Here is a 16,160-nt window from a genome sequence, read left to right as displayed (position 1 = left end):
TCTGTCGTGGGGTACAAGAATTAGTATAGCTAACAAGTTCCCAGTGAGGTACATGCAACTGGTCCGTGGACCACACTTTGAGTATCTCTGTGTTAGTCCATGTGACAGTCTTTTGGCTATTTACAGAGTTGATTTCCTTTCTTCTTGCCCAATCACCACCAGGTTAAACATGTTGGGACTTTTACTTTTCCTTATCCTGTGTCAGGCTCTCTCTTTGGTCTTGAATATCCAAAGATGGAAAGTATTTAGACCCTGTCTCAGGGAACTTACAGTTTTGTAGAAAAATGGGGAGAAAAAGAATATACTACAATAAGATCACAATACATATTTATTCTGTGCTTTTTGTACTATGCATTGTGTCTATTTCCAAAGACTGGTAACTCAGCAGTGTACAACACAGCATGGTCCTCACCTCATGGAGCTCTCAGATCAGTGGGGAAGACTAACCAATGAACATTAAATGACAGACTAATGTTACAAGGGTGTGGAGAGGAAAAGCCAAGGAGCTCTGGAAGCACAAAGTAGGGACCTCAAATCCCACCACTGTGTCTGGAAGGTCTGGAAAGTCTCCTGGAGTAGGTGATGGCTAGGACGGAACATGGAAGATAAGCAGGGATTAAGCGGGTAAAGGATGGGGTGGGGGAAGATGGCAGAGCAGAGCAATGTACAGAAGCTGGGTACAGTTTAGGATAAGTAGAAAGTACTGCGTAGATGAATACAAACTGCAGATGGGGTCCTGTGGGATGCAGGGGGCTGGAAGGGACCTGGTGAGAAGTGAAGGGAGAATGGAAAGTGAATGCCATTTCCTCCATGGACCTAGTGACCTCTGCCTTCCCAGAAGGCGGCTCATACTTTCCCTGCAGGTACAGATCCAGACTCTATGTCTATTTTATGCTTCATTGGCTGGATAGAGGGTTGTTTGGCCCCTCTGTTTTGGGGACACCTGGAGGCATGACATGCAGTGTGGCAGGGCTGGCTCATGAGTAAACACCATCCAGAGTCTTGGCAGGACAGGTCTGACCTGAATTAGGGCCAAATGTACTGCAGTGAGTCCATGGGTGTGCTATGATCTGGGAACTGGAGGTGGGGGGTCAGTTAGGAAGAGCTGAAGGGGAATTTTGTAGACAAATTCTAGAGGGGAGAAGAAAAGATAAAGTAAATTTGGAATTCACGGTAGCTCACTGTGTTCTAAGCAAATTAAGAGGTTGGAGAGCCTGAGTGTTCATGGTGGGTGGTAGAAAGATGGTAGGGGGAGGGACGGGACAGGGATAGGAAGAGGAAGGGAAAAGGAAGGAGACAGAGACAGAGGAGAGGGGAGGAGTGCCATGGAGGTGGTGGGAGAGAGGGAGAAGGGGGGAGAGAAAAAAAGGGAAAGAAGAGAAGAGTGGAAGGAAGGGAGGGGAGGGGAGAGGACAGTCGGTTTTCCTGGAGGCATGGCTGAAGATCTGACTCTGACGGTTAGGTGAATGTACACTCTAGCATAGTTTTGAACAGCAATTTTTAAAATTTCTTTTATTGTTACATTTTAGGTATACAATACGTTTACATTTATCATCGGGTGCTTGTACCTGTACATGATACATCTTGGTTCTTATTTTTCTCCCCATTACCTGTGCACCCTTCACCCCCTCCACCTTTCCCTATTTACATAGACTTCGTTTCCACTTTTTTTTCCTCATAATTTTTCCTTTCCCTTCTTCACTTTCCCCTTCCCCTCCCACCACCCCTACACCTTTGGACCTTTTCCTATTTCAAATTATCAATTATTCATTTTAATAATTTTAATCCTTATTTACACTTTCAGTTTCTCATACTAGAGAAACTATTCGGTATTTACACGTGTGTCCTATTTATTTCACTTAAGAGTATGGCCTCAATATGCACCCATTTAGCTATAAATGTCTCTAGTTTCTCCTTCTTTATGGCTGAGTATTGCTCCATTTTATAAAAAAAAACACATCTTCTTTATCCAGTTTCCAGTCGATGGGCACTTGGGCTGTTTCCAAGCTTTAGCTATTACAAACTGTGCAGCTATGAACATGGGTGCACATATATCACTGTGGTATAATTCTTTTAATTATTTGGGGAAGATACCCAGCAGGGGAAGAGCTGGGTCAAATGGAACCTCTAGTCCTTGTTCTTTGAGGCATCTCCATACTGATTTCCACAGTGGTTGCACCAGGCTGCACTCCCACCAGCAATGGAGAAGGGTTCCTTTCTCCCCACACCCTCGCCAGCATTTGTTATTGGTTGATTTCTTTTTTTTTTTAATTGGTTGATTTCTTGATCGCAGCCATTCTTTCTGGGGTGAAGTGGAATCTCAGTGTTGTTTTCATCTGCATCTCTCGAATGACCAGTGATGTTGAACATTTTTTCATATATTTATTTGCTGCTTTTACTTCTTTGTCTGAGAAATGTCTTGAACAGGAGTTTTTTAAGGGAAGTGATCTCAAAGGTTGGGAATACCTGGCAGAAGGAAAGGAGAATACAGTCTCCATATGCAAACTGATCTGACTCTGAGATCTGTGACATTGAACAAGTTGCTTAAATTCTCTGTGCTTCAGAATCCTTATCTGGGAAAGAAAACAATAAAAGGCTATTCCCAGCATTATGAAGGTTCAGATGTGCAGATCCTGGCACTTTGCTGGCACTCAGGAGCTGTATGTTCCTGTACTATGTCCTTCCCTGAAATTCAAAGAGGGCTCAGCCATGACACCTGTCTTGAAATTGCAAGGTTGTTTTAAACTTCTGCCAAGCTGAGAGTGTAAATGTTCCACTGTTCTGGGAGCTGTGTGCCTTTTTGCAAAGTGGCAGGTGGGCACTGGGGGTGCTGTGAGACAAGAAAGACTGGCCCCAGAGGGATGAACTTAGAGAAAGTGTGCCCCTTTTCAGGGCAAAGAATAAAGCTGAGCTTCACTAATAGGAAGACAGGGCCCTGGGCCTTATACTTAGCAAGAATGTAAAAGGGTTTCTATTATATTTTAGTAGACTACCTTGGAAAGTGGGTGTATTACAGCACAGAGGAGACTGGGGCTGATGGTTTGCATATCATTTTATAGTTTGAAATAGCATTGGTATCATTTTAGTCACTCAACAAACATGCACTGAGTGCCTAGGTTGTGCCCCAACATCCATTGTTTTAGGTACTCTCAAACAGAGCTTTAAAATTAGCTCTCTTTGATGATTCTCCTTGTCTTTGATTGATGTGAATAAGAGTGACCCTAATTTCTTTTCCACTTCAGCCAGGCCCGAGGAAACTTGTACTCTTTCCCTTTGGTGATGCCTGAGTGGTTAGCTCACTGTGGATAGCTAATCCTGCTGGTTAATGAACTGAGCAAAGAGGTTAAGGTCACAGTTTTCATCCACAGGGGCTGATTTACCTCTCCACTTGAGCTCACTGTCTTTTTTTTCTCCATCCTCGGTGTGTACTCTTCCTCCTAACTCAAGACCTTTGTACAGTTTTTTTTTTCATTCAGCCAAGAGCCATCTTGCTTTAATCCCAGGTTATTAAGGTTCAATGTCATTTCCTCAGCCAAGCATTACTTACCTCCTAGACCAGGTCACTTGTTTCACTTTACGTCCCCATGGTGCCCTGTACTTTTCTAGACTGCCATTCATTAGTATTTATAATCATACATTTATTATTACTATTATTTGATTAATGTAAGTCTGCTTCTGTCAGATAGGGTTTTTCAGCTGCGAGTAATAGAAAATTGATTGTACTTTAAACAGATGGGATTTATTTATCTCCAATTCAGCACAGGTCTAGTAGCAGCTTGATGATACCATATAGGGCTCAGTTTCCTTTTCTCTTCTTTCTCTCCTACCTATAGCAAATATATTTAATCGTCATGTTTACAAGATGTCTGCAGCTACTCCAGGCATAGCACCTGTATTCCAGTCAGAAAGAAGAAGGAAGAGGTAAAGTAAGCATCAATTAACTATTGCTAATGTCTCCTTGGCCAGAACTGGTTCACATAATCATGCTCATTGGCAAAGTAATTCTGAATATTAAATTGTTTTTGTTGCTGTTTAGTTTTACTACCTGTGGAGTGGAAGCAAGCCAGGAGAAATGGTAAAGCAACTGAAATTGACCAAGTTATATTTTTCACACATGCTCACTAAACTTCAATATCTAAGATGGAAGGAAAGATTTGTGGGTCCACCCTACACAATGTCTGTTTCATTGCAGATGCCCATAAGCACACTGTTGAATATAAATTAATGAATAAGTGAAATCCTACAGAGAGCACCTCCCATTTCATGTCTCCAGAGAGTAGAGGAATATAGAGGGGTCAGGGCACTATGGGTAGGAAGAATTTAAAATAGATACTATCAGCGCCACCTCCCCATATTTACATTGTATGAATTAGAAAAGGGAATCCACCCTTTCCTTAAGGCATAGTACTGCAATCTCTTGGAAAATTATCTTAAAAAAATTATAAATCTACTACATCTATCATCTGAATGGTGTCCCCTTAGATACAGGAAGGTCCTTCACCAAAAATCTTGTACAGCCCTATGTGGCTGCCTTATAGTAAATACTAGCAAGGGTGGACATGGCCACTGAAGGAGCCAGCACATCTGACTCCCAAAGTTCAGGAGGTGGGCACTTCCTGTGGAGCTGGGCATTTCCTGTGGAGCCATTTTGAAGATTGATCAGAGCCAATGAGATGGTGACAGGAAAACCAGAAGGTGCTTTTGACTCTTGCTCTTCACTTTCTGCATCTGTCCATCTAAAATTTTTACTCTCATCATCTCTTAATGGGGGACAAGAACTTCTCCCACAAAGGTGTGTTGAGTATCCAGTAAGATAAAGTACACGAAACAGTTGAGAATATGCCACGCATTAGAAAAATATAAGCTATTGTTAGCATGAAGGGCTGACAAGAAATAAATATTGAGTGAGTGTTTAGTGTCTTTACCACTCTCCAGCTACATGACCTCAGACATGTTAATTAATTTTTGCAGGCTCAGTCTTTTCATCTGTAAAATAGATATGATGTAGAATCCATTGACCAGAAAAATTGTGAGAGTTGAAAATAACTGTTCAATAAATGTTTATCACTAACTTCAAGGCAGCTGTGCTTGGTATTGTGCTCTGCATTTTACATTCAATATTATATTGAAATATTTGCTTAAATCGCCCTTGACTTTTTGAAAAGAAAAAAACAAAACAAAACATAAAATGAACAAAGCAAAGGATTCCTAGCTCTTTTTGTGAAGATAGCTGAGACTATGGAAAAGGAGCAATTTGGCACATTTCTTTGACTCTGGATCTGTTGCGATGTTTCTGGGGAAACTCTTCTCTTCCTCTTTCCACTTCATGCCACCCCCAAACACTTTTGGCCAAATCTGGATACTGGTCTTACTGGGTTGCAGATGATTTTTTCATGAAGCAATCAGTGACATTGATTTCATGGAAAACTCACATGATTTACAGAACAAAAGGGAACCCAGGAGGCAGATGGAGCCTAGCAAGCAGGCAAGGTGAGACAGATCAGCCAGGACAAAGTCTTGGTTCCTACAAACTGTTTCTCTCTCCCACTTTCCTCCTTTCTGTAGCCCTTCTGCAGAGGGAGCCCTGTTACTCCTGAGAATATCTGTCCAGAGTCTGGAGCAGTGAAACAGGTGGGTAGAGGGCTTTGAAGTAGCAGGCAAGAGATAAAAATGTTAACTCAGCTGCTATCTAATAGCCCATCTTTTCATATGGAGTTTGAGTGGCTGAAGTGTGTAGTGACAGTGTTTTGTCCTGTCCTCTTACCCATTTGCCTGCTCTCCACTACCACTGAGCCCCTCCCCCTAATCTCCTCAAGGAAGAGAATTATGGGGGAAACAGATATTTTTCCTTCATTCCTCACAGCACATTTCACTGGAGAAAACAGCACTTCATTCTCCTTCCTTCTGCCCCATCAAAGCCATTTTAGGGAAACTGTACTGAGTGTGCCAGGTTCCTGGGTTTGGTCACTATGTGGCCCAAAGCTGATATTTTTTGTACACGTCAGGGTTTATGGTAGACTGGTTAAAAATCAGCCCCCATTCTGGTGACTAAATTTTATTGACTTTTCCAGGGCCTGTGATGGGACTGACGTGTCCCCTATTTAATTACTTCCTCCTTCTTGACAGCAGATTGAGTTAAGCAGAGGACATGCAGGTGGCTTTGGGGCCAGGGAGCTGAGAGGGGCCTTGGCTCGGCAGCTGAGCAGCCTGGGCGAGCGCAGGCCTGAGGATGTTACAACCTGCTGGCAGTTGTGATCTCTGGTTTGATGGCTGCACTGGGGATGATAACCCAACAGTGGGGCCTCTGGACCAATTTGAAGAATGCTTTGCATAAATCCCAGCTGCTCGCCATATGTCTGACCCTTGTAGAGAGGAGGGTGGGTTCCCTGAGCCCTTGTTTCCTTCCCTGGAAGTCAAGACTAACCAAACCTTTAAATGCCCAGCTGGGGGTCTTTGGGAGAGGAGGGTGGGTCACAAATGCTTGCATGGATTTAATCATAACCTAACATTATATCGTGTTGTGCCAGATTTTCTCTTCCAATGATGTTGTGTTATTTTGTCCTCGAAAAATCCCAAAATATAGTCCAAGGAGGAATCCTCCATTTATAGCTAACAACACTGAGACCTAAAGAGATGGTGACCTTTATAATAAAATCAGACATTTTGGAGCTTACTTTGTCGGGCGGTCTTCTACATGTGTGAGAGATACGAATTCATTTCAAGTTTGCATCTCTCCTACAAGGTAGGTGCCATTATTATGCCTACTTCATTGATGCAGATGAGCTCAGAGAGGTTATTTAACTTGCCTGAGGTCATACAGTTATTAAGTAGTGGGGCTGGGATCAAATTCAAGTGTCTGTACTTCCACTGTACATGCTGCCAGCTTGTTTGGCATTGATGGAGCTGGAATTCACACATAGGTACCCACACTCCATGTTCAGGCTTTCCCTTATGCCATACCACTCATCTGAAATTTGCTCCTGAAAGATCCCTTATTCCTGCAAGCATTAGCCAGGGCAATTTATATCTGGACTCTTTTCATCTGCTATCACAAAGTCTTTCACTTAAATTTATTTAATTAGTCCCTTTCTACCTACTTAACCATGAAGTGGGAGGCCTACCCAGTCCAAAGGAGCCGTAATGTGTTAGGAAATTACTCCCAGACCAAAGCTTTGGAAAAATACAGGTATTTAGGTGTCAGGAGTTGCTAAAGCTTGGCAGACTAGTGCCTGGAACAGGTATTTTCTCTGCCCAATTCCTGAGGAAAATGGGTGTGGTTTTTACCATTCCTGCCATGGACTTTGTGAGCATGTGCATTCCAAAGTTTCACACACCCAGAGAGTCGGCCTCTCCCGACTCCCTTGGCAATTATGGGCCTCTTAGGTAAGCTGACCTCTTTTGCCTGTGATAAGTGTGAACAAATCAGGTGAAAGGAAGGGAGCTGTTCTAATGTGATATTATCTCTAGCTGACAAGGCCAACTTTCTCAGAAGAAAAACCAGTGAAACCTTTGTTCCACATTCCTGGTGCCCCAAAGTAACCCTCTGAGTGTGTCTAGATTTTATATGTCACAGCTGAAACCAGAGGCAGGCCAAGCTCAAATTATAATCTGTGATAATGGCCAAAAATCAGGAGTAGGTCTCCCATTTTCAGTTCTGAATAACTATTTTCTTTTGTCATTTGTAAATTAATTCTGTAGTCAAGCACTGGGTAACACAAAGCAAGAACACAATTCAACTTTGGCTGAGAAACCACAATAGGGGCATATTAGAAGGGGAAGAAGAAGTCCCAATTAGGAATTCAGGTAGACAGTGTGGAGCATGCCTTCAAGGCATACCTAAGGGAAGAGGAAGCTAGCTGTTCATCCACCACCTTTTGCTGATCATTGGCTTTGAGTTGCCCTATGGTTTGTTAGCTCACTTGCACCCTAGCCACTCCCACCTATGGCCCGGGAGAATCTCATTTGCTCACAGTAAGAAGGTATCAGGCCACATGGGGAGAGTATCAAGAGGACATGGGCAGGGCACTGAAATCAGCTGCTCTCTGCTTAAAAGCCAAACCAGTTTACGAAGGAGGAGGATATAAGGGAAGGCAATATATTGTAATTAGAATTCTTTACGTTGCCAGTGATAAAGTTTTAACTCAACCTAGCTGAAGAAAAGTAAAGTTTGAGTTACAACACTGAAAAGTCCAGGGACAAGTGGCCTCTGCCATATAGCTAGCTTCTGTTGGTCCCTGGCTTAGAGTGGCCCCTATGTATGTTAGGTCACTAGCACTCTGGTGGCATCGACTTACAGGCATAAAATAGGTGCACTAGCAATGCTATCAGGGCTATCAGTGGAAAAGGTGGCAACTCTAGTCTTACGGTGATCCATATTCCTCCTGATCGCAGAAGAGAAAAGCATTTTCAATAATGATTGTGGTTAAAACCTTGGGGAACAAAGCAAATGAAATTAGTATGTTGAAGAGACATCTGTACTCCCATGTTCATAACAGCACTATTCCAAATAGCCAAGAAATGAGATCAGTCTAAGTGTTCATCAGTAGATGAAGTGATACATAGAAAATGTATACAGATTAGAATTTTATTCAGCCTTAAAAAAGAAAGAAATTCTGCCATTTGCAACATGGATGGAACTGGTGGGCATTATACTAAGTGAAATAGAAAGCCAAACACTACATAGTATCATTTAAGTGTGGAATCTAAAAAATTGAACTCAGAATTAAAGAATAAGATGGTGGTTACCAGGGGTCAGTGGAGGAGAAGGATCAAAGAAATGTTGGTCGAAGGACACAGAATTTCACTTAAGAGAAATAAGTTTCTTACTACGAAGAGTATGTGAAGTAAAGCCTTTGATAATTAGCTCAGTTTTTGCCATTCCACGATGTTTACATATTTCACAACATGTTATATTTGATGAACATGTGCTATTTTTCTCCATTTAAAAATATAAAAGGGAAAAGCATCTTAGGGAAGACTTTGATTGGCTTAATGGGGCTCCTATGTCCCTTGTTGTACAAACAGATGTGGCCAGAAAGATGGAGCAGTAGACCTGGCCAGACCCAGGCTGTGAGTTGGGTTGGAGAGGATGGTGAAATCTTACCCAAACATTCTACCAAACAAGCAGAATTTCTGGGCTGGACAGAGGGATGGTTTAGTACAGTAAACTCCCTTTATCTTCCTGGGATACACGCTAAGACTCTCAGTGGATATCTGAAGCCATAAATCAAACTGAACCCTGCATGAACACTATGGTTTTTTCCCTGGCATACACACCTATGATAAAGTTTAATTGATGAATTAGGCACTGTAAGAGATTAACAAAAACAATAATAAAGTAGAACAATTGGAACAATATACTTTAATAAAAATTATGTAAATGTGAGATATCTCAAAATGTCTTTATGGCTCCTCTTTGGTATACCTGAATTGTCAGCATCACTATGGGCTTTGGGGCCATTATCAAGGCAAATAAAGGTTACTTGAACACAAGCACTGCCACACTATGACAGTCCATCTGTTAAGAGAGACTGCTACTAACTGACAAAGGGCATAGCATATACAGAGTCAATACAAGGGCCAAAGGAACGATTTGTGTCTTTCTGCTACTCAGAAAGGTGTGCTACTTCAAACTTGAAAACTGTTTATTTCTGGAATTTTCCACGTAATGTTTTGAGTCTTTAATTGACTGTGGGCAACTGAAACCACGGAAAGCAAATCTTTGTATAAGGGAGAATCAGTGCATTGTTCTGAGATATGAGTTCGTAAACAAAGACCCTGCTTTGTAGCTCCTTTCCATGTTATAGATATTCCCATCATGGCTTATTTCAGGCTACCAACGTGTTGTCACCGATCATGGCATCAAGAAGTGATGTGTACAATGAACCCTCAAGAGCCAGAATGAGCTGGCTTCAGCATACCATTGGGTGCTTCCTCATAAAGAAGGATCTTGAGTAGGTGGCGTGGCCACTATACTTGTATGAGAAAGTCTGTCTTGTGGTCCCTTGGTAGCCATGAAGGCTCAGATTAAGCACTGCCAGGACAGCTTGCTTTGTTAAGCATGTACAATGTTTGGGATGGACTGGTACATTAAAACAAGTGGTCTGCTTCCCCTACACTCCTTTTGCAGGCACCTCCTGGAAATACTTCATTGGCAATGTGATAACTTTAAAATACTGTTTAGGAATGTTCATCCCATTGCTGTGTAAGTTTTGTGAAGGCAGGGATTGTGTCTGGTTTGTTCAGTGCTATATTCCCAAGGTCTCTAGCAGAGAGCTCAGGAAAACAGGTATATAATCAATATTCCATGAATTCACGAATGACTGGTCAGTCCCCAACCCCACAAATGTATCCACTTGTGAGTAACCACCCTTCACATGTGATATCCAAGGTGAGCAGACCTCACTTCACACCTATAGCTGCTGCCATGGGCCCTCCAAACCCTGGGAGGACCACAGTTAGTGACTGATGCCCTCAATCCATGGGTCACATTGCTTACTGGTGTGAGGGCAATGCAATCCTTTGTTCCATAATGACCACTTTGTTCTCCTTGCTCCTCTATTCCTCTAACTTGATGGTGCTTGTTATTTCCTGTCAGAAGAAGAAGCTCTCCCTTTCTACCTTGAGTGGGGCTCAGCCCCTCCCGGGCAGGGGCAAACCAAGATGGCATCTTCTCATTAAGTCACCAGGACCTGCTGGGGCTTGTCTGATTAGAGTCTCCTTACACATTGGTTCAGAGAACTTTTCACCTTTGCAGTTCCTTTGTTTCAGAATAAAAAAAAACATACCTAGGAAGCTGAAAGGTTGTAAAGTTGTTAAATACACACATACACCTACACACACACATACACACACACACACACCCAAACCATATTTGCTGATAACAGGAGAATGGGAAGATCTGAAGCCAAGTGAGTATTTCAAGGTCACAGGCAAGGAGAGGCCTGCAGTGGTGGTGGTGATGGGAAAGATGAATAGACAACAGTTAAAAACATTATTTAGTGTGTTCCACATCGCAAAGCCAAGAATGGTTCCCTCGAACCAGGTAATTTGATGTATCAGGCTGGCTGTCTCCTCAGAGGACACCCCCAGTCTCCTCTCGAGTTCATGGAGACATGGTTATCTAGGTGGCATCTGTCAGGCAAGAAGCTGCAAGCTGAAGAATAAAATCGGCTTAACTAATAGACCAGCATGCTATTATGTACCTGAAGGTTTAACTGCTATATTACCCTGAAAGAACCATTCGGAGGGGGGGAAGGAGCTCACTTTTCCCTGGGCTACATCAGTGAATTCAATTTCTATTGAAGAGAGACTAGCATTTTAAAAACTACTGTGTGTGGAGCTTCGAGTCCTTTTCTTCTTTCGGTGAGAAATGATTTAATAATGAACTTACAACTGCAGGGCCTCCAGTCAGCCCCCTGGAGCCCTGGAAGAGTGAAGAGGCACTATGCAGGGCCAGGCGCTGGCAATCTCCACCCTGCTCTGTCCCTGCTCAGGCTCCGGCTCTGTGACTGAGGTTACTCCAGAGCAACTTGGTTCAGACATGTGTAGAGGCTGAGCGATAATTTTCCTCCCGCACAAGATTGCCGGGTGCCTCTAATTAATGGTTGTGAATTCCTTTGATGGGGTTGTTATCAGATGGAAAGGGGCTAATTGTAGCGGTCATAATAGTTAACCTCTTGCAGAAGGAAGGGTGTGTGTGCGTACATGCGTGCATGTTGGCTGTTTCTGCAAATCAGAAAGTAATCTTTCTGCGAATCATTGAAATTCTTTGGCATCGAGACACCAGAAAGTGGAAGAATGTATTCACTGAAACATTTTCTCCAGGCCAGGAATGGCCAACATTTACTGAGCTCTTTATAGTGCTAAGGCCTTTACCGATTTGATCATGTTTAACCCTCGGCAATCCTGAGTCTCAAGTGTGATGATTATTATCCTTTGTCTGTAGGTGTGGAAATCAAGGCTTAGTGAGTGAAGGAGACTTGTCCAAGATCCCATTCTCTTACAGGTGAAGGCTTCTTATTTTTTGCGGTACTGTGGATTGAACCTAGGGTCTTCACACTGAGCTATATCCCCAGCCCTTTTAAAAACACTTTAAAATTTTTTATATGGGATCTCATTAAGTCTCTAAATTGACCAGGCTGGGCTTGAACTTATGATCTTCCTACCTCAGCCTACCAGAGTGCTGGGATTATAGGCATGTAACCAGACCTGGCTATTAGTAAAGACTTTTTACATTTAAAAGATCCCTCCAAAGACTAAGAGCTGACTAGGAAAATTGGAGCTTCCTGAGTTAAAAGGCAGCCCTTAAGCAAGAATCTGAGCACCTTTGCCAAGGTTGTCCCAACTCTGGGCATCAGGGCAAACTTCTGCCTTACCTTCTGCCCCAATTTCTGACATTGCCCTGTATTTTCTTTGGCCCCTTTCTTGGATGACAAACAATATCTTTGTTCTACTTCACTGTGACTCAAGTATGTTGCCTTAAAATTATCCACACCCCTTCAGAAGCAGTGTAGGACACACCTATGTTGGTCTCCTGCTGTGCTCTGGGTGGTACTGGGGAGCTGGTGAGACAAAAATAAGTAGCATCAAGCCACTGCTTTAAAAAATTTTGTCTGGATATAGAATGAGATATGAAAATACACAGCACAATCAGGATAATGATAATAATGAAAATAACAACACCTATTTTTGGAGAGTTTCTGAGTGCCAGGCCTTCTGCTGAGCACTAGGAACAAGCCCACCAGGAAGGTACTATTATTATTTCTATTTTAGAAATAAGAAAATGAAGGTATGATGAGGTTAGGACACCTGTCCAAGGTTGTACCAAGTACTTAATGGCAAAGCAGAAATTTGAACAAAGGTATTAGCTGGTGCTATTAACCACTGTACTGGGTTGCACATTAAAAGACAAGCATAGAAGCATGTATGTATTATAAAGAAAGTGCAGGTACAGGGTTATACATTTCTTCATCAGGTTGGTCCATAGAAAGAAATAGAAAAAGTGTATAAAAAAGTATTTTGTGCTCAGATATTAATCATCTATCCTAGACACTGGGCTCCTGGTTTTGGCTTTGTGGTCTATATCTAAGGTTGCATAATCTATCACTCCAAAGCTTGTTATCTTATAATAGTTATTGATTATCTTCCATGGTATCTGTGGGTTAGGATTCAGGAGTGGCCCATTTGAGTGTTGTTTGACTTGGAGTCTTGCACAAGATTGCACTTACATGTCAGCTGGGGCTGCAACCTTACTGTGTGGGTCACTCACATGACTGGAAATTGGTGCTGGCTGTTGGTTAGGGACCCAAATTCTTCTTCACATAGACCTCATTCCACACAGCTGCTTGAATTTCTCACAGCATGGTAGGTGGCTTCCTCAGGACAAGGGATCTAACAGACCAAGGTAGAAGATACAATACCTTTATGACTTAAAGGTAAATAATAAACTGTAACATTTGCTGTATCCTACTGGCTACACTTACCAGCTCTGATCTATATGGGAAGTGACATAAATACCAGGAGACAGAGATTATTGTCTTAAGGTTCCCATATGTTGAATACAAAGATCTACAGCACCTCCCTCACTTGCCTTCAATTTATTGTTCCAGTGCATAGCCCTTTAGGAGCTAGGAACCCAGTATTTTATGAGGACATGGTATAGCTGGTATCTTAGAAGTTTTGTAGGGCTCGGAACAAAATAGTGGCTTTGATGAGGAAGGAGGAGGTAAACTCTAGCTGATAGGGAAGCTGGGAAGAGAGGCTTGAACTAAGGACAATTTTAGGACTTTTGTTAACTAAGCCAAAGTGCCAAGCACCTTGGAGATCTACTATCACTTAAACCTTTGGCCACGCCCCTGTATTGGTCAACATCAATAAAATATGTTCAATTAGTTTCCTGCTTCCAGCCTAGAAGTCTGCCTGTTGATCATATGCCAGCAACATTCTCAATAGAAGAAACTGGATCCTGCTTTCTTCCTTCTACTTCTGTGCTTTGTATATACCTGGGATATGTGTGTATGGGAATATCAAAGTCACTGATGAATCAATGGCTAGTCAATGGCAAGTTAAGATATTTTATTGGAAATAAATATGGATTGAATAGACAATGTTTTATGACATTTTCATTTGTGCTGGACTAGATTCCATGCTAGATACTGGGTGAAAATTGTAAGCCAAAAAGACATGATCCCTGCTCCTATGGTGCTTACAAGAAAGAGTTATTAATCAGATAACAATACAGGTATTTATGAACTGAGATAAGCACCACAAAGACATGGTATCAGAACATAAAATCTCCTGATCACACTAAGGAAGTGATGCTTGAGCTGAGATCTGAAAGATGAATAAGTTTCAAAAAGGAAAAGGACTTCAAGTAGAGGAACAACATGTACAAAAATCTGTTTTTGTAACTGGAAGGACCCCAGTGTGCCTGAAGCAGAGGGAGTGAAGAAGGGCATGGGACAAGAAGAAGGTAGAGAGCTTGCAAGGGACTGGATCCTGCAGGACCTTACAGCCATGTTGAGAATGTTGGGTATTCTCGTAAACAATGAGAGGCCACTTAAAGGTTTTTGGTTTTTTTTTTTCACTTAAAGGTTTTAAAGGAATATAGCTGAATGATCGGATTCATGTTTTGAAAATAACCACATATAGAGACTGGAGTAGAGAAGACTAGAGTGAGGAAGACCAGTTAGGACACTATGACCAAAAGAGAGATATTGCTGGTTTGGACCACGATGTAGGGAGAGTGAGAATAGAATAGAATTGAAATATATTTAGGGTATAGAACTGACAAGTTATGGTGAGCAGGAAGGTAAAACAAACATCAAATCTCAGGCACCAGGCGAGGTTATAAGGGGAAAAGGGAAGTCCAAATGGACGTTCTAAGAGGTAAGAAGATGATGTGTAAAAGACAGGCTGAGCAGACAAAGTTAGGACTCGTCTGCAGAAGAACTGTGCAGTACCTGGAGCACTTAAGCAATGGTCTTTGTTGCTAAGAGCCATTGACCATTCCTATGCATGGTTCTGATGTACAAGTACCCTGTAAATAACAATTCTGTGATGATTATTAGCACCATTCTATCAAACATGTCATGTCACCAAGGACTCCCTGGAGGCCTTCATTGAGCAGAGCCATTCTCCTCCTCCTCCTCCCCCTCCTCCTCTGCCTCCTCTTCCTCCTTTTGTTATAGTTTGTAAAACAGAACAGATTTTGTCAAAGACAGGTTTCTAGATAGAGGCTTTAATGGAAGCCAGTTCTTAAGAGTAACTTTAGACCACATATCTGAAATAATGATTTATATTATATTAAAATATATATGTTAAAATATAGGTAGGTATCTTAGCCAACTCAGGTTGTTGTAACAAAATACCACAGACAGGGTGGCTTAAGCAACAGACATTTATTTCTTGTATTTCTGAAAGCTAAAATACCCAAAGTCAAGATTCTGGCAGTTTCACTGCATGGTGAAACTCATCATTTGGTTGTGTGATAACATGACCTCTTCTTTGCCCTTTCACTTAAAGCCAAAGCTCTGGTGTCTCTTCTTTTTTCTTATAAAGATGGGAATCCCCTTTGAGGACTCCACCTTCATGATCATCTACATCTAATTAATCTCCCAAAGCCCTACCTCCTGTTACCCCATGCATTAGGAGTTAGGATTTCAACCTATGAATTTGGATGAGACACAAACAACACATGTTTAAATAGGAGGACTCAAGACTAATAGAATTGGTGAAAAGTCTGAAGCTGAAGCCCAAAACTATAGGAATTTGGTTATAAAGGTGGCTTCTCAAACCTAGTATGAGAAACGATTGACTGATTAATAAGTGGTGTTGAGACAACTAGTTAAGTATCTGGATAAAATAGAAAAGAATCTAGTCCTCATATCACTAAGAAAAAAATCCCAAATTTGAACTCATATTTAAATGCAAAAACATAAAATCTTAAAATTATCAGAGGAAAACATGAGAATTCTTGTATAATTTTGCAATAAGCAAGTATTTTCTAAGTACAATTTGAAGTCCAGAAATTACGAAGGAAGAAGTTGATAAACTTAACTACATAAAAATTAGACTAGGCTTTCTGTATGGAAACACAATGAACAAAGTAAAATAACAACAATAAACAACAAACTAGAAGGAAAGTTGCCACTCACATC

General features: G+C 41.7%; 1 long non-coding RNA gene across 1 annotated transcript in view; it reads left to right on the top strand.

Moving 5' to 3' along the window:
• Positions 1-16,160, top strand: part of LOC110350256 (uncharacterized) — a 127,376-nt gene that overhangs the window by 67,938 nt on the left and 43,278 nt on the right. Inside the window, exons 2-3 of the long non-coding RNA XR_015442434.1 lie at positions 3,834-3,921; positions 5,566-6,742. This is a non-coding gene — a long non-coding RNA (uncharacterized LOC110350256). The remainder of the gene's footprint in view (positions 1-3,833; positions 3,922-5,565; positions 6,743-16,160) is intronic.

The sequence above is a fragment of the Heterocephalus glaber genome, unplaced genomic scaffold, assembly GCF_053883595.1.
Source record: "Heterocephalus glaber isolate CG9 unplaced genomic scaffold, H.glaber_assembly_v1.0 deba00001547, whole genome shotgun sequence".
Lineage (NCBI taxonomy): Eukaryota > Metazoa > Chordata > Mammalia > Rodentia > Bathyergidae > Heterocephalus > Heterocephalus glaber.
The sequence above is the reverse complement of the archived record's forward strand: the minus strand, read 5'-3'. Positions and strand labels throughout refer to the sequence as shown.